A 26736-nucleotide genomic window follows, 5' to 3' on the forward strand; every position below is an offset into this window, starting at 1 on the left:
TACAATGAAAAATAATTAGTCATATAAATCTCTTGCAGGCATTCTAAGGAGAAAATAATCAATGAATGTATTTCACAGAATCACAGAATGTCAGGGATTGGAAGTGACCTCAAAAGATCATCCAGTCCAATCCCCCTGCCGGAGCAGGAACACCCAGATGAGTGGTTCCAGCACCTAATATTCCAAATGCACCAGTTTCCAACATGCTCTGTGTTTACAGGGAAGCAGTCTCTACTGAGGAGTTTATTGCCACAGTCCAGTACCACCTTCTAAAGATGAAAACATCCTCTGTATTCTCCCTTGAAAACCATCTCTTGGGGAAAAGGGGGTGAGAAACGGGAAAGGAGAGGGAGATTAAGGCAAAACAAACACAAAAAGAGTTAATTTGAAACTAATTAAACCCTATTTTCTTCCCCTGCTTTGGAAACCTCTTTTATTTCAGTGTTGAATTCATTTTCAAAGACATGCCGATCCTTTTGAGGGGAATTCCGCGTCTTACAGCTGCGCGATCTGCCCTGCAGTGTGCGCCTTGCTCGCCCACCTGCTTTCTGCTAAACGCCCCGAACTTCCCAGCGCTGCGGCTGTGCCCACTGAGCTCTGCTTGTACAACATTGGCACTGGTCTCCGGCAAAGACAGCGCCTAGCCCGCTATATTTTCAAGTGGTAAAGTTCAAAACCACGTAAGAATAAGCCTGCAGAACTACAGTTACCTTGCAGAGCATTGTATTGTATTATGTATGGTCGCCTGTTAATAATGCATGGTTTTATACAGCAGTTAAAAAGCAGTTTCATTAAACAGTTGCATTTTAAGAATAATTTGTTAAGAATGCAGCTTCTGAAAAAGGCTAAATTCTTGTTCCATATTCAAAGTCTAAGCCACATGCTGAGAATAAAGGAACAGTTATATTTTAAACACATATTACAGTTCATGCTTTGAAACATCATATAAGTCTACCCCCAAGTACTTCCCATTTGATAGTTATTTTATATTTGCCTGCTTTTGTTTTCTTCTTCATTCATGTTGATTCAACAGTATATATTAAAATTTTAATTTCATCTCTCACTGTGCATTCAGGTGCCAACAATGAGTTGAACTCTACTCATTTAGAAGCTCATTTATGGGGGCAAAATTATGTCGCTTTGTTCTCATCAGGGCAAACGAGGTTTTATTATCATGGAAGATTAAAAGGCCTGACCTTTGGTACTGAGAAATATTGTGGTAACTCCTACAACTCCTGATTTGAACACTCGAAAATAGGGTCCCTTGGTAGCTGGAAGAGCAGTAAAATGTATACTGTATCTGGCAAAGGTGTTTATTTTCAGCTTTCATCTTACATATGCATTAGCTTCTGAATTGACTATATTGTTGGTAGAACAATGGATCAAGTCCAGACCTGGTGGATGCCATCTGATGGGTGGGTATATCAATGGGGAAATATGCATTCATTTTAACAAAAACAACAAGCTGAAGTCAGACACACGCTATTCCCTCTCCTTTCACAGAATCACAGTATCACAGAATGTCAGGGATTGGAAGGGACCTGGAAAGCTCATCCAGTCCAATCCCCCCGCCAGAACAGGAACACCCAGATGAGGTTACACAGGAAGGTGTCCAGGCAGGTTTTGAATGTCTCCAGAGAAGGAGACTCCACAACCTCCCTGGGCAGCCTGGTCCAGTGTCTGTTACCCTTACTGAGAAGAAGTTTCTTCTCAAATTTAAGTGGAAGCTCTTGTGTTCCAGTTTGAACCCATTACCCCTTGTCCTACCGTTGGTTGCCAATGAGAAGAGCCTGGATCCATCCTCCTGACACTCACCCTTTATATATTTGTAAACATTAATAAGGTCACCCCTCAGTCTTCTCCAAGCTAAAGAGCCCCAGCTCCCTCAGCCTTTCCTCACATGGGAGATGCTCCACTCCGTCATCTTTGTTGCCCTGTGCTGGACTCTCTCCAGCAGTTCCCTGTCCTTCTGGAACTGAGGGGCCTAGAACTGGACACAATATTCCAGGTGTGGTCTCACCAAGGGCAGAGTAGAAATGAAGGAGAACCTCTCTGACCTACTGACCACCCCCCTTCTAATCCACCCCAGGATGCCATTGGCCTTCCTGGCCACAAGGGCACAGTGCTGGCTCATGGTCACCCTGCTGTCCACCAGGACACACAGGTCCGTTTCCCCTACACTGCTCTCCAACAGGTCATTCCCCAACCTATGCTGGAACCTGGGGTTGTTCCTACCCAGATGCAATACTCTACACTTTCCCTTGTTATGTTTCATTAAATTTTTCCCTGCCCAACTCTCCAGCCTGTCCAGGTCTCTGGATGGCAGCACAGCCTTCTGGCATGTCAGCCACTCCTCCCAGCTTGGTGTCATCAGCAAACTTGCTGATAGTACACTCTATTCCCTCGTCCAAATCATTGATGAATATATTGAATAATACTTTGTTGGTGGAATCAAGCCATTCCCTCCTTCATGATGACAGTTAATGCACAACCACCTCCAACAGCATTTGTTCTCTGCTAGGGAGCCAAACACACTCAGCAACCTGACAAAATGGGGGGAGCAAGGATGCCTACAGAGACTGCAAGTGGTTTGGGTTTTGCTATAGATGATCACTTCGGTGCGAGCAGACAGCACAGTTGACCTGCACCCTTTTGGTTTCAATTTTGTGAAATGTGATTTCTTCTTTCAATCCTTCCTCAGAGTCCCTTGAGAACAGCTCCCAAGGTGTCAATAAGGCTCCCACTGTGGATGCTCATCCCATAACCCTCTGGAGCAGACACCAGGAGGTCTCCCAACACACATGCCCTTTACAATCCTGGAAAATATAACAACACAGTACAAGAAAATGGAAGATGAAAGCAGACTGTCAATAGCAACAGTTCACCACGCAAAAAATATTGATAACTGCCAGCTGCACCAGCAGGGGATGCCCACATCTAACATCGGCCAATATCACCAGTGAGTTTTGGGTAATCTCTGTCAGGGATCACAGAATTTATAGTCAGTCCAACCTTTCACTGCAAATGTATGGAGAAATACAGCTGTTTTTTCTGTACAACAATTTTACTTAGAACTTTTAATTACGTTAGAAGACATTTAAATATATATATATATATATATATATATATATATTAAAAAGAAATTCAAACCTTTTTACATCTTCCCCCCTCATTTGGACAAGAAAGCAAAAGGAGAACAGGCAGAGCCAAAACAGAAAGGATTGTTTGATTTTTCTGATCCAGACTGAATTTTCAGGGCCAGCATACTGGGAAAAATGTTTGTTCGCTGATAAACTCTGGAAGGGCAATAGATTGAAGCACAGAAAACTTGGGTCTTGCTTATGTTCACAACCCCTTTCCAACACATTTTTATAGTCACTTAAAAGACAATGTACAATTTCTGTTCCTGTATGCAAAAACACTGAAGGAGTTGTCATGACTGAGAATCAGGAAACACTATGGTTTAAAACATCCATTTCAGTTTATAGGTGATAAGTTTTAAAGAGATTTTTTTCAGAAGCTTCTTCATAAAATGAGATTTTAACCTATCAGATGTTTCTAAATTCTCTATTTGGGCACGTCTATTATGTAAACCACATAACTGAAGTCACAAAAAAACCCCACAAAATCCCACTTATCCTAAATTTTGCTTTCCATGTGTGCTTGCTAAACATCACCCACAAACACAGCTACTTTGGAACACAAAGATACTTCCAAAAGAACATAGGGTAAGATTTTTGAGTTCACTTTTTTCCTCTTGTCTAAATGTCAGGATCTGATCATAGCCAACCAACAAAAAATCACCAGCAATCATCGTCTCTCCTGGCTGAAGATCCAGTGGGCAATACTGGCCACAAACACGCACATACAGGACACACCTGAACCAAACTTTGTGGTAGAGTTCTCACTGAAACCCTATCATAGTTCAATACTTCATGGTGGTAAGGCACAAAATACTCAGATACCAAACAACAGGAATTCATTAAATAGTTACAGGATTTTTTTTAAGCCAGTAGAAAACAAAGAAAAAAATCCTCCTATTTTATGTAATTTTGATCAAACTTAACTAGCTCATCTGAATAAGCATTTTCTTGTAAAATTGGAATGGGTCCCCTTTCTCATGCAACAACACTCTCCTTAGTTTTGCTTCCAAGAGAACGGTGCCAATTTTTATTTAAAAAACTATGTAGTCTATAAAGGTTTCTCACTTAAGAACACACCTTCCAATGCTTAGTTACTCTCTCTGTTAGAAATACACACCTTTTCTCTAGGCAAAATCTTATTTGCCTCAATTTCCAGCAATTAGATCCTTTACCAAAGGAGTCTACCTCCAATCTCTGTACAACGTTAGGTCCTGCCAGACTCTGACCAAAAGAATTGGTATTATTTTCCTTTAGGTAAACTAGAGAGTGAGTTTCAGATTTCCTACACACCCTGCAGGACTTGTGCTTGTGCAATCACATCTCTTCCCTGAGTCGTCTCCATGTCAGCATCAGTTTCTTTGAATTGCTGGTGGCAGAATGGAACACTCAGCCCATGTCACAGAGAATTCCCAGTTATATTTGCTATGACATTCTCTGTTTGTACTATAAGTTTTCTTGCGTATATCTCAAGCGATGGTTAACATCTAAAAGGATGTCATTAAGTCAAATGGATGGTGTTACACTGGGAATCTGTTTTCTGCTGTCTACCTAGAAAATTTCCACCACATTCTGCACTCACTGCTTCTTAGGCACAGTCTCCCATTCTGCTATCATAGCCTTTACATTTGTCCTCTCCTGTTCCATCCTATCCTGATTATATAAACATTCAAATAATTAAATTATCCTTACCTAATCAATTCATGCAGAAAGGTCTATATCACTGGCCTATTCATAAACCTTTGTTCTTCCAGTCCTGTGTCACCTGCAAAGGTAATCAGTGAGGATCTCCTGCACTTCAAGCCATCGCTAAATATCCTAACTACATAGAGCAGAAAGGAAACAAACAGAGTAACTATTCCAGTTACCATAGGCCTCACAATGCAAAGTTGCAGAACTTTGTCGGGCAGATAATTATGAAAAAGTATAGAGGGACAACTTCAAATCAGCCTTTGTAAACAGCACATAAATATAATGTCATACACTCCGCATCTGATCTAGAAAATTCTCCTAGGAAAAGCAGCCTTGGAAAAAAGTCCATAGATTCATCTCTGGTGTTTGGGTGTCATAGATATTCTTGGTGTGTTCAACATGATATGAATAAATGGGCACAAGGCTTCACAAGACAAAGTTTAAATGTCCCCAAAAGTACAAGGAATTGTATGGTGTCGAGGCAAGAGCTGAATTCGAAATGTAAACAAAAAAAAATTGTCACAGAACACATCATGTAAATACAAGTATGCACACTTGCTGAATATTTATTATTACATGTTGGTAGAATAATAGCACTGATATAGGAAATGTGAAAAAGAACGCCTGCAAGATGCACAAAGAAGTAAAGTTCTAATTTATTTGTCTTTTTAATAACTCATACTTCTCTTTCTTGGTCCTCTTTTCACAGGAAGACATTTTACATGCACACTACATCAATTAGATGCATAAAAGACATTTCAAGCCTGCCAGCTCAACTGCTTTGGGCAATATTCCACAAGATTGCCAGACAATTAGCAGCTGGAACATCTGGAAATGTCAGACAAATGGCCACCAACCATGCAAAAATTGACTCCATATCACACAAGCCTCTGGTGCACCCCAGGAGTTCAGAGGCACAGACATCACAGGAGGCACTCAAGTCTCCTGGAGAGCACATTGACTCTGGACATGCTGGAGAAGCTGCACTGGTATGGATTATATACCTGCACACATGCTCACAGAGAGATGTCAGATTTGCTCTTTGAGGGCTTGAGAAGGCTGGAAGTTATGTTACAGCAACTGCTTCACAGCTGAGCTTTACAACAGAGCTGGTGAGGGGCTGGAGCACAAGTGTGATGAGGAGCGGCTGAGGGAGCTGGGGCTGTTCAGCCTGGATAACAGGGAGACCTGATCGCTGTCTGCTACTGCCTGAAAGGAGGTTGGAGCATGGAGGGGTTGGGCTCTTCTCCCACGTAGCAAGTGACGGGACAAGAAGAAACGGCCTCAAGTTGCACCAGGGGAGGTTTAGATTGGATATTAAGAAAAAATTCCACAATTCAGTTCAGCTGACAAACGCAGAGATGTGGATTTCTCAGCTGTGCAGTTTCCAGTAAGGGATGACCTGCCAATATTTTTAGGAGCACCAGGGAAAGCTAAGCCATCCCCAGAAGAAGGTACAATTCAGAGAGCACCATTAGGACTTAGTACTGTGAAAAGGCTACCACTCGATGCCCCCAAACCATCTGGGATAAGCAATCTTGTGTTAAATTTTCTGTCTATCTCATTTATTCTTAACCATTTATACTTAACCATGGAAAATAACCAACCAACCTTTTCTTGTTCGGCTAGCTTAATACTGAAGGTATGCAGTGATGTACTTCTTCCAATAATATGCTAAAATTAATCCAATTTGCATGGGAACATAAGCAGCAAATATTTATTCATGATTGGGAGGGAACTGATCCAAGTACATAAACTAAAAGTAGACATTAAAAAAAAAAAAAAGCATAAACATTGATCACCATAACTTTCCTACAATTAGCTGCCAGGTATAATTAATTTGTGCTTCCAGTTGCATTAAATCACTAACAAGCATAACATGTTTGAAATAAAGAAATAATTCAAAAAAATGCAATTAGAGAGATCCAGTTATTTCAGTCTGGGCAAAGTGACCCTCAATCTAATAGCCTGATAGTTAATGAAGCTGACTTTAAAAGAATTCCTTCTCCCCATGAACATTATCTTTATTTTTTCCTAAACTTCATACTGAAGTTTCAAAATTTAATTAAATATAGTACACAGTCTGGAGGAGTAAAAAGCAAGAGATATGTCAGCAAAATAAATGGCAGACTTCTTGTTAGCAGTCTGCCAACTAAAGGAGTCATATGCTGAGTTATTGTTAAACTGAAGCAGAAGGAGATAAAAAACAAATAGGCATGTACTTAACACAGTTCCAGTTGAGCATTGTGAAAGGATGTGTTCCTTAGCTGAAACCATTCCTACTCCAAGGATAAGATTTCAGGAGGGGGTTAAAACTCCCATTCAGTGTTGCCAGAATATCTTTTTCTCCTAAAAGACAGATCTCTACTTTAGTACAGAGGATCTTCTCAGAGAGATCTCTGCTTTTTTGAAAGACTCCTGGCTGTGGGCTTAAGATTGTGTTTGATCAGAAACAGCTCAGATAGATCAAAGTCAGCATCTCATCATCTCGATGCTTTTCTGCTCAAGGCTCCTAAGAGGAGGATTGCCACTGGCAGAGAGCACAGGAACGTTGCTGTGAAAGCCTGCGTTACTTCCACTGCCGCTCTGAGTGTTTCTGCATAGATGAACCATAAGCATTTTACCAGCGACCAGGGATGTGGACAAATGCCTACATCCTTCATTAGACCTTCTTTAGTTATTGGTGTTCCTCCACCGGAGATTAATTGCCTGTCCACCAGAGCCATGAGAGCAGAATGTATGAGTGTTCCTCATCTATATGTCAGCAAAGCCAGTTCTTTGGTGGACAGCAAAGCTGGTTTGAGCTATGCTCAGAAACTTGTCACCAAAGTACATGAGAAGCACTCGTCTAGTCTGACAGGGCCTCATTTCCATTGATCACCACATCAGGTTTAGGCAGCCTACAATCACAGTAATCTTGGTGCAAAGATAAAAAATGAGAGCTTAAGAAAAAAGCAAGAAAGTCATCACACTATCTTTTATGCTTCTCTGGTGTCCCATTACCAAAATATTTAAGCACCTTGTAACTTACATATTTATCGTCTTGTGGAGGAAATACATGCTGTTATCCAGTCTGTCTGTGCAGAGGTTAAAAAGGGGACAGAACTTCAGCATGGCTGCACTCCTGAATCAATGACTAAGATATTGGTAATTTGGTTCTGAGAATTAAAATTTTTTTAAAAAATAAAAATAAATAAAAGAATGCTTGGAACAGGTGCAGTGAAAGACCACAGCAGCTCTTCGCTGATTATTTCCACCCTGTTTTGGCAGAGGAGAACCTCGAGTATTGTCAGTAAATAAATGAAACTGATGCAAAAGGCAATCTCAGGGAAAAAAAAAAGCTTCAGAGCCAAGCAATGCAGAGACTGCTGTGTAAGTACATGTGGAAAGCAGGAGAAGCCAGACCCTACTCAAAAACCTCTGTTTCCCACTGTCTCCCAGTCCTGAAATGAGCAGTTGAGCTCCATTTCCCCATCCTAGTCATACCCACCTATGAAAATACTTTTAAGAAAGTACATTAATTCAATAGAGATCTAAGCAACAATATCTGTTAAAAGGTAATTTAGTTATTAAAGAATAGGCATTCATTTGCTCCATTAGGTTGCAATGGGTTATGCTCTGTCCTGTTGTCCACACTGGGTCAAGCTTTTTCTCTGCTTGGGTTGCAAACACTGGACTGCCTACTTCCCTAAACATCAGTTCAGCACTCGAGAACAGTCAAAACAAACAAAACAAAAGAACAAAACCACAAACAATTTGAACATTAGGAAGTGTCCCAGTTCCTAGCACAGAGCACCATTATGACACCATGTATACCATCTATAAATGCATGGTTTGCTCATGCTTGATGTGCCCTGTGCAGTGCTAACCCCTCACTGCAAAAACAACAGGTTCAAATGCTCAGACAAGGATAACAAAGACAAGTCCAGCATGGTTTTTATGTCAGGGACAGTGGGAAAGAAATCAGATAGATCTTCATAACCTCTGTAAACTCTTTCTGAATTGTGTTTGCCTTTGGCACAGAGCACAAACACGCAGGTACTACCACCAAGCCCAGCATCACTAGTTTACTGTGTCCTGCACAGAAGCCTTCATTGGGCATTTCCCCAGCTATCCCCAAAGTCACAGAGATGGACATGATGCACTCAGGTTGAGCACACAAGAGAAAACTATAAGGTCCTAACACCCCACCTGACCTGTGATTTCACTTGTGAGGCAAGTGGTGAGAAGTTATTGTGCAGCAGTGAGGTTCAGCCTGCCTTTTCCTCAACAAGACTGAAAGAAGTAGACCATCTTTGTTGAAAGATAAGTTCAATAGATGCATTTACAGAGCTCTTGGGCATTTGTTTGGTTGTGCAGTTGCCCTCAGTGGACATTTTCCTGGAGCTCCAGCTTCCACAGAAATGGGCATGTAGCCATTCAGATAAAAAGGAGGGCTCACAGGACAAAGCTACAAGGTAAAGGTTACTTTTTTTCCTCTTTTCCAATGAATAAAAATTGAATAGTCTCCCCTTGTTAATATTAGCTTCAGAATATGTATCTGTTTCTATTCTTGTTTTGTACAGTACATCTTTCTTAAACCTTCATTCTATTTTATATATAAAATACATACAAATTATATTTGATATATAAACATATATATCTGTGCATGCACACACAATGACACGAGTTGGCTGCGAAATCTTCTGTCAAGACCCCCACTAGTGAAAAAGCATTAGAGACACCACTGTATGCAGCTGAAGGGACAGCTGAAGAGGCTGAGACGTGTCAGCATGGGAGAGACACAACCTGGACAGGTGACACATGACAGAGGTCAGCAAGTTAAAGAGTGTCTTGGAAGAGGGAGATAAAAATTGACTGTTTGCTGTTTCTTCCAGCTAAAGGGCATCAAATGGAACTTGCAAGCACACAGCTCAAGAAAAATAGAAGTCCTGTTTGCTGCAGAACTCCCTGTAAAAGGGTATTGTGGATGGAAAATGTTTGCATGGGCTTAGAGGGAACCTGTACAAGGACCTTGAAGAGGTGTATGTTTAGGGTTATTAAATAGAGAAAAAACACAACACATCACACACATCTGGTTTATGAAATGATTAATTGGGAGGGTACTTGGAGGAAGTATATTTCTTTCCTTATTTTTAGTCTTCCCTACACATCTGCATATAACCACCAGGACAGGGGGCTTAATGAACCCTTACACCAAGCTGGGGTAAGTGTTCTTAAATTCTTCAATTTGGTGCCTATTGCAAGAGGACCTATTTTGGGTTCGTGTTTGTGTGGGCCCCAAATCACTAGTCACACAGCAGTCAGTAGATGAGCACAAATTTGAACTTGGATCTCTCAAGCCTAGAACCAATGTTTTAACCACATCAGAGCTTTCCTCTCTGATACAGAGCATATTGGTGTATCAAGTCTTTTTCTGAAGGACAAAGTATCCCAAGATATGGCTCACAGATACAACAGCTCAGATTTACAGTACATTAATTATGGTCATGGGAAAAGGTTGGTTTTTTTCTTCTATAAAGAGGGTCTTGTGTAATATGTAAATGCCATGAGGGATTAGCACAAGAAATCATTTTTGCAGCGTGTGAAAGTGTGCTGTGCCAATTCTCAGAAGGTCCAGCTCCAGCCAAGCCTCATGACAGACCCAGAGGCAAGTGCACAGCTCCCAATGCCACCACCCATTAGAGATGGGCCAGACCAGCTGAGAAGTCACAGAGAAACACATGCAAAATGGCAATTCACAATAGATGGTTTCATTGCCCAGTCTATCTGAACTGACTCTGACAGAAAACAGTTCAAGCAGAAAATCCCCTTTTTTGGTAACGTATTTTAAATAAATTCTGTCTTATAGAAAACTCCTATAAAGTTAAAATGAGTTGAAATCTCATATTTCTGTAAAAATTGCTTTCACCACCTATAAAGCAGCAAGACTTTTTGTCTGAATTTTTATTGTCCAGATGCAGAGGTCTATGGAAAAACAAACAACATTTTAATTAAATTGGTTAAAAAAAAAAAAACCCAAACTGTAAATGTTTTCCTGATCATGTTACAAGTGATTCTATGTGAAGGCAGTAGCATTTTTCAGACTGTGAGATAATTAAGAGGAAGCAAGATGCTTCTGCATGGCTTTTAAAGTATATGCAACACTATCAGAGTACATGAAATTGTGTAGGCTCTCTGAGACTGGGTATAATGGGATAATAAAGATTTTACCATGTTTATCAAAATACATGAGCTATTTTTATTTCAAAAAAAGTACAACCTTACCCAATGCACCTGCTGAGCAAAAAACTTTATCCTGATATATTTTTATTAATTAATTCTTATTGTTGTGGGACAAATCACATAATAAGTAGTCAGTTAAAGACCGCAAGGCCTTTACAAATACATTTTTGAGCCTGGTATGTGTTCTGCACTTTATATAGCAAAGTAATACAAAAGGACTAGAAGATGCAGCCAGGTCAGGAATGAGTTTTTTTATTATCTATGCACAACTGTGCCATGGTAAGCTAACTATGCTTGCAAAAATTGAGCTTCTTTTTGGTCAAAGTACAGAATAGAATGGTTGAGGATAGACTGAGAAGTTATCTGAAATAAGATCACCCTTTCTGACATGCTAAAACAAAGACTTTCAAGGACTGGCTTAAATGAGTCACAAGCTACCTAGTAGTTCCCAAAACAATGAGGTAGCAGTTCTCCAAGTTTTATCACCTGCTATCTGTTCATATTTCTAAGTTGGGGTTTGGGGCTATAAAATGGTGTACTATGGATCAGTTATCTCCCAAATGAAAAAGCCTAACCAAAAGAATGAAGCCTTTCTCACATTTGAAGATACCAATGTAAGGTAAACACCCCAAATGATTGTGAAAAAGTAGGGAAGTCTGGTAGGCTACAAACACCACAAAAGAAGTTTGCAGGATTACATACAGTTTAAGTAATAGTCTCAAAAATATAGTTTAAATAAAAAGAAAAATGTAGCATGCCTAAGACTTGAACAAGACTGAAAAACTACAAGCAAAGAGGAAGTGAACAAGCCTATTTGATCTTTCTAGCTGACTTAAATGAAAAAAAAGTGACAACTAATTTACCATATAAAATTAACTAGTCATGTAAGCTGGGATAGGTGTCTACCCAGCCAGAATCCCTCACTTAGACCCGCTGAGGGGAAGCAGGTGGATCAGGCTGACATTAATTTGATTCAGTGTTGGAAACCAAGAGTAAGATTTTCAAAGCTGTCCAAGAGATTTCAGCTACATCCCACGTCTTCTTGGCTGCAACCTCTGGAGCACTGCATTTGCTTTTCTTCTACCTGGACTATTTTTTCATGCTATGATACAGCATGTAATGTCCACATGATGTTATTTGATTTGTCTACTTTTCTCGTAAACATAAATGACTTAAGTAAGGTGTGGATCAGAAGTTACTCTTACCCTGCTTCCCACCACATTATTTTGATTCTATCCTAAGTGTCCTTTTGAAAGTTTGTGAAAAGGGAGCAGCACAGTTTGTGTCTCCTGGGTATACTGCCTACTCTGTATTAAAAAATCTAATACAGAGCCGCTGCTTTGGTTATGGAAGAATAGCACTTCTGATATATTAAACAAAGATAACAGACTTCCCAAGATTTTTTTTTTACATAACCTCCTGGCCTGCCAAGTGGCCCAGCACATGGTGTATACAGATGCACTAGAAGACAGACAACTTTCATACCATAAATTCCTTCTCCGCTCTACTGCTGTGAACGACAACAACATTTTCCACTCATTTCAGTGCCAATGATTCCAGCCTTATCAAAGATTGCCAGTCTAGTTACTCAGGCTTAACAGCAGTTTGCATTTTAGCATAACTTTTTCTGATCCTCTTTTCCTTTTTTTTTTCCTTCTTCACTCCCCTTCCTCCCACCTTTTATTTTTAAAGCAGCAATTTGCTTTCTGCCATTTGCTTTCTCAGCAGGGCTGTTATCATCACTAGTCACTAAGGGAGGACAGCTGGTAAGGGAGGAAAAGTCAGATCTTTAAGAACATAACCATGCATTTAAACATGTGAGCCTGTGCTGTAAATTGTTTTGTTACGCAATTTGTATCAAACTTATTCCATAATTCAGGAGCATACCCTGCAGCATGTAAAGTTCATAGAAACAGTCAAGACCAATAAGCACACACTTGTACAGATAAAGCAAAGGAAGAGACCATTTGTTGCAGAGCAGCATTTGTGACTCTGAGAACTGGCCCCGCATTCTGAAGCGGATAAAGTGGTTTGCAGAAAAAAAGATGCAACTCACAGCTGGAGGAAACACAGGTGTCAAAGTCTGTTGTTACTGCTTTTGTTGTGGCTCAAAACAGACAGGTGCACCCAATATGCAAGAAAGACAAAAGAGAGACATTTAAGCAAATTCAGCCCAGGACTAAATAGGTGTAGCAGCCAGGTGGGCCATATTTTCTCTTGCTTATTCATTCCACAGTGCAGTCTTTTCTGGTGAAGACAACCCAGATAGTACAATGCAAGGTGAAGTTCTGGGCCACTTAACCCAACTTCATCAGCAGTTTCAGAACTAGCTTTAAGTAGGAATTGCACTGACACTGGAGCTGAATTTGGTTCACCAGGAATTTTAAAACCCTTCTGCTCATTTAGCTGCCTGGGTATTCTCATTCTCATAATCAGCAGCAAAGTTTCAAACTGAACACGGTGGTCTGAAGGGGAGCTGGAGCTTACTGAAATCACTACCCAAAAATCAGCTTGGTCCATTTAGAAACAAGTTGACACCATTACTGGCTTTCCCCTTTGGTTCAAACCTGTACTAACTAGCACATCTCAGCAGCTACCTCCATTCTTTCCTATTAAAAAGCTCAGACTATTATACATTTTAGAGGAGAAAATGGCAGAGAATCAGGCTCCGCACTGGCATCCCCATGGTTTAACTGAAGACGAATGCTTTGTTCAACTCTTGCCCCTTTCCCCGGGGTGGCCAGCATCACTTCAAATGCCTCCTGACTTAAATGGTGACAGCTGCAGGACACCGACTCATGTATCACAAGCGGCGGGCGACAGGAGAGGCAGAACTTCAAAGCTGCTGGTTGTAACCACCCGGACAGCACAGGCTGCTGCCAGCTGGTAGCTCCAAGCTCAAACGTGGGGACATGGCCTCACAAGCAACTGGACATTTGCCATATCTTGAAGGTGCTGTATATCCACCCCAGAGAGGAGCTGGAAGACAGAGGTGAGGAGAATGCTGACTGCCTTAACATTTCTATCGGGCTTGTTCAGCTCCTCCAAAAACTGATAGCAGTACATCAACATGTTTTGGATTTATTTTCCTCCTCTTTCAAGGAAAGGACTGCAATAAAGATAAGAATTGAGCTGATTTTAGCTTGCTTTCTCCAGCACACCAGTTTCAAACAATGTTTTAAAACTGTGGTGGAGTAAGAACAACCATACTTTAAATATCATTTCTTGGTACTTGAAGAGTAGCTTGAAATTCTTCCACCTTTGCAGGAAATTGTCCACATCCTGATCAGTGTCAAAATCCTCAGGCAGTATTGGCTGACAAACACATTGGCCTCCAACACCAATTTGGATGCATAATTTATTTTCAGATTCATGCAGAAGAATCTAGAGCAGAAAACAATTTGGTTAATTCAAGCGAGATTGTCAGTTATATGGTGGCAGTGCTGAAAGAGCGTGTTGGACTGGCTGACCATGCTCAGAAAATGCTTTCATAGGGCTTACCAGATCACTTTCCACATTTCAGTTGTTGCATATGAGATCTAAATCTCCTAATTCACATACATCTTATGTTTCTACAAGTTGGCACCAAGACTCTCTTGCTCTGTGAGATCTCGTGTTAGCTTTACCTGGCAAGAAGGGTTGTAGGAAAGGAGGCAATAGTGCTTTGCAGGTACAGATAGTCTATCAGGTTGGGCCCTACCTCAAAGGAGCTGGGTTAGAAGGCACACATTCCTCAACCATTGCCTCCTGCTCAAGTTCTTTCACCCCAAAATCCATGGAGACAAATGCTAAGCAGCCTTCCTCCTTACTGCTGGAGCACAAAGAAACTACAGAATGATGGAAAACTGATATCATAAATGCATTTTAACCGGAGGACCACAGTCCTATGTTCTTATTTCCATCCCAACTTCTGTTTCTGGGCTCACAACATTAGCAATCATCCAGTGCTTCAAATTAAGAGCAAATGAAAGGTATAACCACCAGAACTGATGGCCCAGTGTTGTTGAATGTTCTACATGATTTAATAGCCCACTTCCTTCCCCCCCCCACCCCCCGCTGAAAACAACAGGCTAATTCACTCAACCACATTGGGCCTATAGTATTGTGGTCCAGATGAAAGGGGTTCTGGGGAATCTTCCACAGGTCCTTCACATTGCAGACTATTTAGGCCAAATTACTTCAGGAAACCACACTGTTTCGTATCAGAAATACTAGATAACAACGGATCTACACTGATACCACATTTTTCTGTGATATAAATAGGGATGCTCTGGACAGGCACCCCATTATTGTATTTTCTGTCACACTACACTTCAACCACTTCTTGTCCGTGCAACACACTGTGCAACTCATGTTTAAACTCTGTAAAATACTTTTCAGCAGGTGTAGCTGTCATAACTCATTAATGGACAGTTCATAGCAGATCTGTTAGTAGAAAAAAAAATCTTCTCACTATTTCTGTCCAATTAGGAAGACCTCCTTTATTCAGGTAGTAAAGAACTATGATTGCAAGCACAGGCACCAAAAGTCCTCGTTCCAAAATCAACATAAGTGATTTTGGTGAATGACACATTACTAGTGGAGCTTAAAGAATACTGATCTGCTGCACAGTACAAGGCACATTGGACTAAATTTGTTTATCTTTTGCAGGGTGAGATTCTTCTTCCAAGTACATGCATACAATGCGATTAATTTAGACAGCAGCTGGCCCAATGGCCTCATGTTAACTGTTCCGGAGCCTGTAGTGTGAAAACCCTCCAAGTGTTGAAAGCACCATATAGCTAGAGCCACAGAAGGGCACTACACAACAATAGGAGAGACACAAAGCCATACAAAGATTTCTCATAACAAGACATATCAAGGAAGAAAACATCACTGCTTCTTTTTCCTTTCCACAGCAAATAAATTTCCAACTATCATCTGTATGCTAAATACCACAAGGCTGAAAGCAAACAGATAAAACCACCGTCACAGCACTTGAGTGAAGATCTTACCTAAAACCTTCCTATGATGAATAAAATCCATCTACTAGTATTAATTACCAGTACAACAGCAGGTTCTATTTCTCATTATAAAGGAATCTGAAGGGACACCAACAATTTGAGTGTTTACTCAGTTCCAGAATACTTGACAGCATAATGAGGAATAATACAAGCATGATGGCTATACTTACAAATGTTTTTCTGTCTCTTAAATATCCCTTTCATTAAACTGATGAGGTAGGTACAGAATGACCAAATGAATGTAGTATGATGACAAGAAAAATATTTTTTTCTTTTTGAAGACAAATTTCAGAGAGCAAACTATGAGAAAAAAAATATGTATATCAACCATGATTTTTTAAGGCAACTTATGACTGGGAGCAATTGGAGCTGGTCATACTGCAAGCTGCTGTAAGTATGTACTATTCTGCATTTTATCCTCAGGCAGCCATATCAGTAGGGAGGCATAGTATAGCTTTTTATTTATTCTAACCTGCTCTGTTTTCTGTAGCACAGATCAGTAAGAAATTTTTTTCAGATATAGAAAAACATAACCCAAATTTTTAATGACCTCTTCCAGTTCTGCACTGCATATGCAGTTAACTGTTTTTCACTTGCACATTTCCTGGGCCTTTCTTCATTCTGGTCAGTCAAGAAAACCTAAGAGCTACTAATAAAATGTGACCACTCCTCTAAATACTAATAAAATGTGACCACTCTGACATCTGGGGAGAAGATGTACTGTGCACCAAACATTCTTCTGATCCTAACTTTCAAAAGTTTTGAAGACAATGGAACAGAGGTGGCACCTCCTGTAAAAATCAGATTTTCCCATTTGGATTCCAAACCAAGGCAGGAAGAGCAGAAGCAACTACTCCTGGGATTTCCAAGCTGCACCTGGCTGTGCCTCCTCTGGCATTCATTCCATACACACAAATGGAAACGACAGAACACGAGACAGAGGAGGCTCTTTCAGAGCTGAGGGGAATTTTGCAAGAGTTTGGGGGAATAAAAGTAAGTCAGAAGCATTATAACTCTGTCAATAACGCATTATACTTGAAAGGGCCTGGGTATATCTATCACTTCGCAAGTTAGAGTCACACTTTTGCGGGAGTTTCTGTATATAAACCCCTCACCTGATTTGATGGACCAGTGCTTTCAAGCTAGTCAGCACCTGCTCTCAAACTTGATATACTCTCAAACTGTTTTAACTGAAGCCAAAGGATCAAGACTTAATTAGCAGCAAAATACTTCTTACACTGATTGGTGTGCTCCAGATCTCCTGAGGGACACAGATTTGTCTCTATCTGGAATCCTCGCCCTGCCCTCAGCTGCTCGTTAGGAGGTTTGTGTTTTGTCGCTTGGCGATGGAAGGCGCTTTCGGCTCCAGGAGCAGGGGAGGCAAGTCCTAGCAGCTTCGTCTCTTACGAGCACCCCGGCTCTGCCAAACCAAACAAGACTAGGTGACATGCTTTTCTTGCTGCTCCTCAGTAGACAGACTCATTAGTTATTTGTTGGTCCCATGAGGTTTTGGGGTTTTGTTTTGCTTTTCTTTCCTGCAGGGACAACAGTCATTCAGGTGTAAAACTTCAATTAAAAGGCTTTTCTTCTCTGGCAGCCACAGCAGTGAGAGTCAAACCTCCACTCATGAAAAGAGATTTGCTTCCAGCAGAAGCACAGAGGTGAAGCTGTAGCCATTGAGTGGGATTTTCACTGGTATCAGGTGCTCAGTTCAGTCTCTCACAAGGCCTGAGCAAATTCTTCAGCATCTCAGACAATATAAAGGTACAAAGTATTGTTATAAGGGAACGACACTGACAAGAATTCAGACCATAAGGGTCTTAACAATTTTGCTGAACAGTGTGTGTTACTAACAGAAGGAATAAAAACCTCCCAGAACAGCTGAGCCCTGATCTATTGCTCACTTGCTGTGTCAATGACTTTTGTGGTCACTTAACACAAAGTGAGCTACCCTTGTCATTCCCTTAATTTTTGCAAATCTCTAAGCACATCTGTCTAAATATCCATGACCCAGAGGGGAAAAATAATATATTTAAAAGACAGAATAGGTGCCAGATTTAACTCATCAGTCTCTCCTGGGATTCCTGAGAGTCTTGGGAGGTTGGACCTCAAGCAGTTTATTTTGGCATCGTTCTCAGCAAGGGAATCTTTTCATGGCAGTGACTCTGTAAGGAACCTTTGCTTTGAGAAGCAAGCAGGGTAAACATTAATGTGAGAGCAGAAGAAAGTCTTATAGTGCAAAAGCAGGAAAAAAGTGACAAAATTCATCTGACTCTCAGTGTTTTTCATTCAAGGAGAGTAAAAAGGCAAGAAAAAGAATAAAACACAGTTTAAAGTCGTGAGAAAGTCCTTGTCATCTAGGTAATCCTTTTGACTACACAGGATTGCCCTTACTACAATGCAGGTGTTTTGGCCATCCTTCCTTTCAATGTCCAGATGTAAGGAAACTATCCCAATCTATTGATCTATTTTTAAGATATTTTTGTGATTAAAAATGTTCCCATTGCTAATGTCATGCTACTTGTACTGGCTCTTATAGCTCTGGCCCAGGATTCAGCCTCAGAAACAAACAAAATAAAGCAAAAAAAATGCTCCTGTAACGGGAAAGCTTATTTATCTTTTGTCTTCTGTATTCATTTTGTAGTCTTAATGTTTTTTAGTTTATTGTCTGATCTGACAAGGTGTTATTAAAGTTCAGTTTTCCTTTCTCAAGCCTACAACTGATTAATCAAGGTAAGCATCAGTTATCTTTTTCAACTCGTAACTGTGATGAGTTCGTCAAGAAAAGAACCAGGCAAAAGGGTGGTTTCTTATCTTCCTGCAGCTATTTTTAACATTGGGCCAATGTTTTCAGTTCTGTCTGAGGAAAGGGAGGAAAAAAAAAGAGAAAAGCAAGTTATTACTAGATTTAGATTTATAAGTCTTCCAGCATATCTGGAGAGCTGTCACCCAGGTACTAAGTGAGGCTGTGCCAGAGCTGGGTCCCCCCTCTGCCTTCACCTGGACAACACATGAGCCAGTGTCTGCCAGGTATTAACCTGCCAGGCTATCAGTCTGGGGTCAGGCTGTCTTGGTCTCTCCCACTCGATCTGTTCTACTTTACATAGAATAAATCATTCATTAGGGCTCAGTGTGCAAAATAACTTCATCACTAAACAGTCAGGCGAGCCATGGGGGAAGCAGAAAAGGCTCACAGCCCCTGCTCCAGGAGGCATTGCCACTCTTAAATTAAGTAGTCAGTGTAACACAGCCTGGAGCACAGATCTCATTCTCCTAGGTGAGTGCAGTAAGCCACAAAATTATTCTCTCCATGGCATCCAAATATTTCAAGTATTTTCCCAATAAAAGTAGAACAAGAGGAGTTAAGAACTCCTCTCTCCTCCATCTAAATAAAGCCCTAATATCCGAGTGATATTGATTCAAATGTCCTCAAGGTGAGGAAAAAATGTAATCCTGGCCTCCCACATACAGAGTAAGTGCCCTAATCACTGAGTTCTTAGATGCAATCCCTTTCATCAACTTTTTAATTTCCTCTCCTTAAAACTACCATTAAAAAAAGTTACATTTGACACTATTTTGTCCTGAATGATAAAAATCTATTCACATTGTAGTGGAAAAGAAATTTTACTTAGCTGAAGTTAACCTTTTGTTAAAAAATTCAATTAAACTGATCTGAACTTCTTCATTAGTTTTTCCCATTTAGTTGCCAACCCAACCTGTAGTATCAGTGATTCACAGAGGCATAGCTCAAGTCTTTGTTAATCAATAAGATGATTTAACCAAAACCTTCTGTAAACAACCTGTTTGAAAAGCCAACATTTTTCTGTATTGGAATATCCAGCCTTCCTTTCTTGGGGATTTCTGTTGTAACATGGGAATCAAAAAAAAACAAACCCAGTTCTTATTGAATCTTGTCTTGTGCAGTCTCAGCTTGTAAGGAATTTTCTTTAATTAAATTGCCTATAAATATATATATGTATATACATGTGCATGTATGCAATTTACTTTAGAAGAGAGAGATCAGCTGGAACATCACCTGCTTCCCACAGCCAGAACCAGGTTCTCTCTGTCATGCAGTCCTCCCATGGATTGCCAGCACATGGTTCACCAGGAAACTGGGTTAAACACCTGTCCCACCAGCCAGCTGAACTTGTACCATTAAGTATACTCTGTTCAGGATTTCAACTGTCACATGGGAAAAATTAAAGCTTTTTTTTTTTCAAGATATATAGGTTACTCTTTCATATTTTGTCTCTTATTTTTAAGATCTTCATCACTGCCTCTTATCTGCTCCTGCTGTTCAGAGACGCTACCGAGGATCCATCCCAATTATCCTCTGCTACTGACAAACCCAGCAAGACACCAAAATCCTCAGCCCTGACTTCTCGATTCACCCACTTAAACAGCATCTTAAAAAACAAAAAAAATCATTACTTATACTTAACTGGGCCAAAAACTCTTGCCATAGATATTGACAATATCCATTTCAGAAGTTCTGGACTTGGATACTGAAAGTTGCTGAAAGTGTTCCCAGTCATTAATCCTGGTAGGAGCAGGGGCTGGAACAATCAGTACCACCACAAATACACTGGAAAATCTGTCTTTTTATGGCCTGTTTTATAGTCCTCCAGCTCTTCCAGGATTAGAGAGAATCTGGAGAGTCTTGAAAAATCTGTGTCCTTTCCCAAAAACAAAGGAGGCTTTCTGAAAGGCTGGTATTTTTCTTGCTGTCCTTGGATATCCAAAGCTAAAAGGAGTTACTCAGCACTTGAACAAAACAATTGGCCATAGCTTACAACCACTAAAAAGAAAAAGCTCAAGGTTGCTGAAAACGGAACTTTAATTCAAAACTTTTGTATGTTAAATGATGAAAAGCGGAGAAAAGAATATAAAATTTCCTGCTCTTTCAGGAAAATCAGAGCTCCAGGCAGGGACCCAACGCCCCCAGAGGCAGGCTGGTGGGAATCTGGGATGCCAGACTGGCAGAAGCACCAGCAAGCCTTCCTCCCCATCTGTCAATGAGCTCAATGGGTTCCTGAAACACTGTTTGATTTCACCCAGCCCCTTCTCACAGCAAATTGTTAAGCTTGAACATTTGGACTGAATTTTTGAACCACCCTTGCCTCCCAAGTATCCAGTTCCACATTCCTTCCATAGCCCAGCTTCTCATGGGCAGTGCAGGACATTGTATGGTGCTGGTAGATGCAATTCTGCATGTTGCCAGTACCTTTTAATACCACAGAACAGTACAGATGTAGTCCAAGAGGATGCGACATACTTTATCCACAGTATATTTTGGTAGCAGAAAAAAAAATTAGAAATGTTACTGCACATCTAGTCAATGGAATACATTTTTTCTGGAAGGAATTATCAGTCAATATCTAGTACAGGCTGTGCTGAGCACAACCAGTACACGTGTGTACACCTGTGTGCATGCAGATACAGACTTGTTTGTGCGTAAACAGAGCTGCAGCCTCTGCCATGAAAAGCCCACATTCTTTTAAAGCTTTTAGCGTTTTTCACCACATCTATTGCATGACTCTCCCTCTTAGCATCCTGCTGACCTCTGCAAACTCATGAGAGCTAACCCCCTTCTTTACACTTTGCTTGCTGTAACGATTTGTCCCTTTGGGACTGCTGTATCAGGCATAGATGAGGTCTGCATGCTATGGACCACAGCAAATGCAAAGGCACTGGTGAGCTTGTGGGGTTACCAGGGAAGGCTTTGAAACCTGCAGACAGGTCTGCCAAGCCACTTTTTCCCAACCACAGCTCCCTGTGGCCTATGGTTATTCACCATTTAGATCCATTCAGCAGCAGAACTAAAACACAGAGGCAGTAAATCCCACTGCAATCTTCTCCATATACAACACACTTTATTATAACAGAATAAGGGGTTCAGCTCTGCTGGACCAAATCAAGTTGGCCTGTGTTAAGTATCACATTTTAGATTCAAATCCCTGCTAAACCCTCTGCTTACGCTCATGGTTAACATTATTTTTATATCTGTCTTCAGAAATGAAAGACAGCAGCAGCTCACACATAACAGCAACAGCATCAGCAGCTTTTAAAGGCCGACTCCATAGATTAAAGGGTGATACACTGAGCACCAAAATCCCACCACCCCAGTGTCTACTGATTAGGTTGGGAGAAAAGCTGAGTGACAAACATGTTTCCAATCTGCCTAGCCCATGCAGCGAAATGGAGCAATCTGGCCTGAAAAGGGATTTAGACTTTTGTTGTGCACAAGGGGGGAAAAAGCTGATTTAAATCCATCAACAATGCTCTCCCTCTTGGTGATCTCAGAGATAAGGAACAGAGTCTGGACACAGTTCATATCCTACCTCTCACCAGGCCCCACACTTCCACTCAAAGACAAAAGCTGGCAGATGAGGGCAAACGATGCTGCCGTGCTATTGAGCCGCCCGCTCACACGAAAACACATTGTACGATGCACATAGCCTGCCGGGGGAATTTGATCCAGCAATTTTTAAGCAGAGAGTGAATCCTCAGCCCATCGCAAGAGAAAAGTTCATCAAGACCATTACTACTAATTAATATGTATGCAGCACTGTATGTGTAAAAAGGATCTTTTAATACGAACAGAAAGGTCTTGCTCATACCTGTTTACAGACTAAACCAGACAGGCTTTTACACCAGGGAATAACAGCCTACAGCTGGGTACAAGTGGGGCAGTCAATAAGATGCATGGGAGGGGAAAAAATAAGGTTTCTAAGAGAGGGCTATTAGATCCCCTCACAAGGAAAACAGATCACATGGTTTCCTTTATCCTGGTTAGTTAATATATGCCATCCCTGCGCATTTCACTGTGACTGCCATAAGGAGTGAGCCATTACGTTCTCTCTTTATCTCTTGTCATAAGGACTGAGAATGAGGTGATAACCCTTTTTCTCTGAAACCTCTCTCAGACCCTTGGAAAAATACTATTGCCTTGTTTTTTTACCTAAAGAAGATGAAAAGGTTAAAATAAAACACAATCTGGTTGCCTATAAACAAGTGTGCTCTTTGCTTGCCTTTACTTGTAATTATTTTTTAAATTGAAAGTAAAATGAAACAGCCATGCAGGGATGCATATATGGAAAGCCAAACCATGCATAAAGCACAGCCTTGTTTTCTTGTGGCAGAAACGCAGATGGTGCCCTACGACAGTGGTGAAGAACACCAACAAAATGGTTGCTGGAAAACGGCAGCAGCAACAGCAGCAGCATCACCTCCGTCGCTCTACAGATGGCCCTCACGATAGACATTGGTGCGGAGCTTTCTCCTTCACAGTGATTAAAACAAACTTCAGCAAGCCCTTATTGCTACCGTCTTTGGAGAGCAGCATTCAGATGCAGATTGCCTTAAATCCCATCAACCCATCCAGGCGTTTGTACGCAAGTGTGTCTGCCTCTGTGTGCATGTGTGCGTGTGTTTAGATGCATTTATACACATACGCGATTCTCACAATGCACACACCTTCTCTCCACCCTCTTGTTCGGAGAAAAAGAGCTAAAATTGTCAAAGACGAAAACACATATTTTCCAGGCTGCTTTGTCAGATGTTAGTGTGTGCATCTTATAAATATTTCATACCAAATATTTAACATTATTCCTTCCCCAATCGGATCAGCTTTGAAATGCTCCTCAAAGTGAATTCTCCCCTAACAATGGCTTGATGCAAAAGCCTTTTTTCTCTCCTAAGAAGAGGAGGCTGCACATGGTCTGCTGCCATAGCAGCATGAATAGTTCTTATTTAATGGAAAATAAAAGATACTTTACATTAATTCAGTGGGGGATGGAAAGCTGGGCACATGCGTACCTTGTGCTTCAAACATGGAGGAGCATCATACCTTGACCTCCCCTCTCCCGGTCCCATGATTATTACCCAGCTTGCATTAGAACCGTAATGGGAAGTGACAAGTTTATGTAAATGATCCACACAAGGATTTTGCTCCTGTAAAACAGAGCAGTTACTCTGGGCTTTCTAATTATTTCATGCCTTGTGGTTCTGTGATGGGGCAGAGATGACTATTACTTGAAAAGTATATTGTGATTGACAAGCCACTGTCCCCCTGGAACTCATTAAGGCCTGTGCTTTGCAAGAGGGGGTAGAAAACCCTACTAGGCACACCACGCATGCACACACACATCCTCGCCCCAGTGCCGGCTGTTCTTTCAGATCATTTGTTGGGATTTTTGCACCGGTAGAGAAAAGTATAATCTGCATGTATCTCAAACAAGCACCACCTCCTGGCTACAAATTGACCAATTATCCTCTGCTTTCCCATTCTTATCTTTAAAATCTATAAGATTAAAAGCAGCACACCTGTCAAACAGGCAGTGGTCTTTGGATTTTAGCATTCTGGATGGAGAAGTCTATAATTTCACAGCACACTACTCCACCGACCAGGAAGCAGTGGACCAGGGCTACCAGAAAAGCTGCCATTGGGGCATTTCTGCTGCTACACGACTTGTGCCAAGCACCTTCCAGCACGTACAGACAGCCATTCTGCTGCTACTGCATGACCTGCTTGCCTGCCTTTCTTAATTTATTTTTCTGGCCTTCAAACTTGCAAACAAAATGACCATTTATTTGGCAAAAGCAGAGTCCCTGTCTTTTGAAATATATACTATACTCCAACCATGGAGAGGGGAAAAATTCTCTTCAGGCAACTGCATTAATGTTTCCCATTGTAGAAGTGGTTTTGAATACTGCTGCTGGTTTGGGATGTAACACAGTTTAGCATAAAATCAATTCATTGTTAACTCCATTGTGGTTGGATCTTATGGGCACGCAGCATTTCTTACTTTTAGTTACGTTTGATTTGTGATTGAAGTAAATCCTCTGGAGACACTTATGAAAGGCACATCGCCCACTTCAATTATTCCTTTAGAAAACATGGGCACTTTGGTAAGTAAGCTGCCTCAAACTTTGCAAACAAATAAAGCAAAACCAATCAACTTTTTGTTTTTTCAGTTTCAATTTGACCAAGAGTTGGGTATTTAATTCATAACATTTCCAGCAACCCAACTACATCTGCAAGAATTCATCAGGGAAATTTATTATTTTACCACTATGATCCGTAATAGCAGTGCATTGAAATAACAGCAACCCATCAGCTCTAACACTTGTTGTGTCTATTTTATCAGTACATTTTTCCCAAAAACATTTGGGTTATGGATATTCAGTAAACAAACCAAATCCTCAAGACCCCACTCATCAAGCTTATGCCAAAAACTGTATATCGTTGATGATCAATCAACATAAAGATAGAAATTCAGAAAGAGAGAAGAATAATAAAAAGAATGAAAAAAAGGAGGGAAACATAGAAGCATCTCTGTGTCAGCTACATTTTTGAGCTGTGAAAAGTGAATACACCAGGAACTAAGGAGGATTTTCAAGCACACTGGTTATTGATGTGACTCCTCTGTTGTGAGTCTCATAAGCATAGGCATCAGTTAGTACAAGGGTTGTCTAGGTCTGCTTTTTGAGTAGGTGCAGTTTGCAAGCAACTTAACAGCACTCTCAGGCTGAGGATGAATTTCAGAGCCAAAAGCAAAGCTCAGCAATCATGTAACTCCTGGGTCAGTCCAAAACTGCAGCTCTAGAAGTGAGCTAGCGGGCAGAACAGAGAGGTCAGTATTGCTAAGTTTCTCCAGCATATGGTTCTATGCCCTCCATTCTGCTTTTGCAGTGAGAGGTCACAATCATCTCCTGCTGGTGAACTCACCCACTGCTTCCCCTTCCTCAGCTCCCCAGGATACAAGTCTGATGTGTCTCAGCCACTGGAAAAGTCTGGCATGCAGCTCATTGGGAGAGGAAAGTCGCTTACCCTTGTTCAGTGTGCTTACCTGGTACATCTCTCCTTTGAGTCAGACTTCTTGGAAGTGACAGGATGAACCTCATTTGACATCTCATCTGATTTGGAGGCCAGCAGCTAGAAAATACATAGTTTTACATGTAAGCTGAGCAAGTACACACTGAGGGACTCATTTTCCATAAAGCAGAACTGTCCACTAATCACTTAACACCAACACAGTACTTTCCTACTAAGCAAATTTTTATCTTATCTCTGCTCAACCCCTTCCAGTTAACACTCCAGCAATAGCTTACCCCCACCTTGAGTGTCCTTCACAGGCAGCAGTAGAGAGCTACTGTGTTTTTATTGGAACATTTGTATAGCAGCTGAGAATCTACTGTTTATGCATCTTCAGCAGCAAAAAATACATGGGCTGCAGGTAAGCCTTCTGCTATGTTTTCCATCCACAATTGGATTACAGGGCTGTTCTTAAATACTTATTCTGAGACCTAAACTGAAAACAGAGGACTCCTTGAAACAGAGTCTTTTGGGAGCTTGGACCCTTCTGGCTCCAGTGGATAAGCAGACACATTTTCAGCTTTATTGAGAACCTTTTGTCACTGCTATAACCATTAGCCTTCAACCACACAGATATAGAAGGTGTAATAAGTACTTCAACAGAAAATATTTTAATAGACAAGAACACTGTAGTCACTTCTACAGAGACTGTCAAAAACATAACTGATAGAAAAAAAGAGCTTAACAACAGTTTGATAAAAGCGAGCTCAACTAAATTCACGAAGTGACTTAGAAGAATAGGTCACATGCACTGGAAGGGCATTGAAAGGGACTGGTAAAAAAAAAAAATCTATCA

The 26736-nt window shown here is 40.9% G+C and overlaps 1 long non-coding RNA gene across 1 annotated transcript in view; it reads right to left on the reverse strand.

Annotated features, from left to right (window-relative positions):
* The window catches only part of LOC135579449 (uncharacterized), a 109410-nt gene extending 83286 nt beyond the window's left edge, over positions 1–26124 (reverse strand). Inside the window, exon 1 of the long non-coding RNA XR_010472557.1 lies at positions 25915–26124. This is a non-coding gene — a long non-coding RNA (uncharacterized LOC135579449). The remainder of the gene's footprint in view (positions 1–25914) is intronic.
* Positions 26125–26736: the final 612 nt, after the last annotated feature.

Source organism: Columba livia, chromosome 4 (assembly GCF_036013475.1).
Source record: "Columba livia isolate bColLiv1 breed racing homer chromosome 4, bColLiv1.pat.W.v2, whole genome shotgun sequence".
NCBI classification, from domain to species: domain Eukaryota; kingdom Metazoa; phylum Chordata; class Aves; order Columbiformes; family Columbidae; genus Columba; species Columba livia.